The sequence below is a fragment of the Sinocyclocheilus anshuiensis genome, unplaced genomic scaffold (genome assembly GCF_001515605.1).
Source record: "Sinocyclocheilus anshuiensis isolate Anshui unplaced genomic scaffold, SAMN03320099.WGS_v1.1 scaffold1609, whole genome shotgun sequence".
Lineage (NCBI taxonomy): Eukaryota > Metazoa > Chordata > Actinopteri > Cypriniformes > Cyprinidae > Sinocyclocheilus > Sinocyclocheilus anshuiensis.
The window spans coordinates 560,987-564,762 of record NW_015540958.1 but is presented as its reverse complement, the minus strand read 5'-3'; the positions used below and the strand labels follow the sequence as shown (position 1 = coordinate 564,762).

General features: G+C 32.7%; 1 protein-coding gene across 1 annotated transcript in view; it reads left to right on the top strand.

The window, feature by feature from the left end:
• The window catches only part of gas7a (growth arrest-specific 7a), a 33,456-nt gene extending 32,259 nt beyond the window's left edge, over positions 1-1,197 (top strand). The window contains exon 11 of the transcript XR_001634390.1: positions 1,187-1,197. The gene's annotated coding sequence lies outside the window, so the exon portion shown is untranslated. The remainder of the gene's footprint in view (positions 1-1,186) is intronic.
• Positions 1,198-3,776: the final 2,579 nt, after the last annotated feature.

The window sequence follows — 3,776 nt, the reverse complement described above, 5'->3', positions numbered from 1 at the left end:
TCATTGTTTAAAGCATATCATTGTTTAGTATTGTTAAATCTGTATTGTATTTATAATTTTTTTTTTTTTTTGCAACAAGGAAGTTTTTAATGCTATTCTCACAAACTCCACATAAACTGCTGGCGAATCAACAGCCTTCCTTATGAGAGAGGGGTCAGGTTGGTTTGGTTAAGTATGGAATTTATATATTTTCATATTTGTGCAGATTTATTTTACAGAAAAGCATGTTTTGTCTAAATGTAGGACTAGTTGTGTGTGGTTAATGGATGTGTAAGTTGAGTGGTGCTGGTTAGTCCATTGATTGTGTTCATGGAAGACGTGTAAACTAGCCAGGACTCGATAGCAAAGTCATATAATTTTTCCCAGTTGAAGCCAAGAAATCCCCTTATGCAGCCAGATTTACTCTGCTGGCGTCTAAATTTCTTCTGTAGGTTGCTCTGAAGCAGTTTATAGACTGTTTCTGAATGGTGAAATTATATGGTTCGGCTGTAGAATCCGGGTGTCAATCAAAGGTGGATCAGATGTAAAATCTAATGATTTGTGTTATAATGTACACCTTTTAGTGCCTAAAGGTTAATTGCCTTGGAATGTTCACAATCTGTTGTGTTAAGTGTTTGTACATAATTGTAAATATGTGCGTGGCGTTTTTTTTGTCCGTATTTGTTGTCAGGCTCATCCTACATCATGCTCATCTCTCTGTAGTCTTCGTCGTACTATGTTTTAAAAGATACGTAAACATTTGACTGATGGATGCTGAATGCACATTGTCATAGGCAGCTAATTATCACACTGTTTGAACTGCACAGCTGCAATACTGGAAGATAGATGAAACCTTGCAATTCTCAAACTTTATACAGTGATATTGAGAAATTTGATATATTTATATAGCACAGGAAGTCAAAGCACACTTTGGGAAATGAAAATATCTGTGCTTTCATTCAAATTCCTACCAGATTTGTATTTATTTTTTACTATCAGTCAGTATGGGAAGAAAAACATTAGTGGTTAGAGTTAGAAAAATATATTGCCCAATAAAAACAAGCATGGAATTAGTGTAAAAAATCAACTAAACTCAAGCACACCAGAAATACAGTACATGATTTGGATCTCAAGTGCTCAGCTGAAAACATTGTCAAATGTACATTAGCATGTCCGATAATGTGAAAGTAAATCTAAAATTTATAAGAAAAAATGCTGTACCGTGAAAGGTAACGCATTCAGGTTATTATTTACTTTATTATTTGGAAATTACTAACAATCGCTCTCTTTTCACCTAACATGGGGTATGACTGGTTTACATTTGCTGTTTAGCATGTAACAAGTTTTACTGTACTGCATTGCCCAAGCTATTCTAGAATTACATGTTGCAGAAATTATATTGAAACTTGATGTCAATGTTGTGCATTATGTGTATTCTGAAGAACCGTTCAGTTGAATGTCTGTGTTCCAAACTAGATCTTTTATATATATATATATATATATAATATTGTAAATGTTGATTTATTTGCTCTCAACTTAATAGTCTTCATTGATAATATTCATTTATCAACATGTTTATGAAGATATGATGTTTGTTGAATTTGCCCAGGAAATGACTACATTGTCTATAATAATAATAAAAAAGAACTCTAATTGTTTATCACCATTGGGGTTTCTTTTTCTTTTCTTTTTTGCAGCAACATTAGCATGTAGAATTTACATGTAAACGGAAAGCTTCAGGATGCCATATAGATGCTCAGAGATCTCAAAAATAATTTATCCTTAGCAGAAATGACCAGCATCAAAGTTATGAGGAGGGGAAAAAACTAAAGCATTTCATCGTTCAGTGGGTATATTGTTAAATCTGTACTGTATTCGAAAAAAAAAAATGTTGTTTTTTTGCTCATCTGCCACATGCTTCAGTTCCGTTTTATTTTATTTTATTTTATATATTTTATTTTATGCCGCTGTCTTTGCTTGATGGGCCTTCAGTTCAGTATTTTTTATTTTATTTTATTTTTTATTTCTGAGAAAAAAATTTAATCAAAACAAAAGCATGCACTTCCCTGGAAAAGCTCTCAAACAGTGTGCTCGACCAAAAAAAAATAATATCTATGTGATACTATCTTTGTGATAGTCTTAAATTATTGTATTTTTAGAGCCCAGGTGTGCCAATTTTTTTATATTTTCAAGGTTATTTTATTACTAAGCCAATCACTTGAGTCCCCCAAAAATTGGTCAATGAAAAAGTGTCTACCATAATAATTAAGTTTTTATATGTTGCTAAAATGTTGTATTTCTTCAGAATACAAGCCAACTCCTAAATAGCCATTAATGGAGAAAGATGTTTTTTGCATGCAGACTGTTTGCATCTAACCAGCCAAACCTTGAACCCCAGCTTCAAAACAATGGCATACTAAACCAAAAAGCCATATTTCCATAAAAGACTTCTTTCAAGTCATTTTAATGCAACACTTACACTACTACTAATAATGATACCCTTAAGTGTCCTTTTAGCCTCTGTTTTCCACTGAGTCAAAAGCAGCCATGCTGCAGAGCTCTGGCCATTGTTTTGCAGCTCTCTGTCCCACTGCTGAAACAGGCCATGCATTAGCCTGAGCCAAAGACGGCTTTAAGAAAAGAAAGAGGTAAGCCCCTGTTTCAGGCTTGTCCTTAGAGCTTTGGCCGTAAGCTGCGTCAACATGATAAAGATACACTTGGGGTGAGAGCCCTTTCTAGTATTCAAGTTTAGTAAGTCTAAACTTGCTTACAGACTCGAAACTCTAATCTCACTCTGAACTCAATCAGATAATTAAAGGTCCAGATAAATATAAATTTTGAGACAGCTTTTTTGTGTGATAATATTGTGTACAAAAGTAGGTCAGTAACTTTCTGAACAAAAAGTGGTGGTTATATGATATAACCAATTACTTGCACTAAACATCAACTCAAAGAAATATGAAGAGTTTATTTGCAAAAACAGATAACTCCGTTTTTTTTATTTTAAAAAAATCATGTTTTTTATTATGTTATAATGTTTCTATTGTGCTTTATTGTGTTAGTTAGCTGTATTTTTTTGTTATTTTTTTACCTAATCAAAATAACCCAACTGCAGTTTGATTGAGATTAATTGGAATGCACAATGAAAAAACATGATTATTGAAAATTGTTAAAAACGGAGTTATCTGTTTTTGCAAATGAGCCCTTCATGAGCCCATACTTAAGTATTGAAAGTAAAAGTACAAGTAAATGCAAAATGGAAAAGCAGCAAATAAATATAAATAAAAAATGTTAATACGCGGACATTTCTTCCATTTTATATTTTTGGGTAAGAATAAGAAGCACTTCATCCGGTACTTAGTGTCTTTCATTCCAACATAAGAAAACATTTCTGGAATCTGCATCTGAAATAGCATTTAGATGTTTTTACACAGTTTATGTATCTCAAAGTGGACATGGATGTATTTAACCAGCAGCTACAGATGGATAAATAATGTTTTGTTTTTAACATAAAACGTTGAATACTGATATTTGAAATAATTTAAAACATGAAAAAAACAGTCGAAATGTGAAATTAAAACCGCCAGTAGGTGACAGCAAGTGACTGTTAATGAGTGAGTCATTGAGATTCAACTGATTCATTCAAACGACTGATTCATTCAGGGACAAAGCACTTGACTGTGTTAATGAGTGAATCACTGAATCATTTTTATCAACAGATTTGTTCAAAAAGCTGATTCATTCAATAAGAAAACACCGTCCATTGCTCAGAGACGCAAAACAGTGCTGTGATCTTT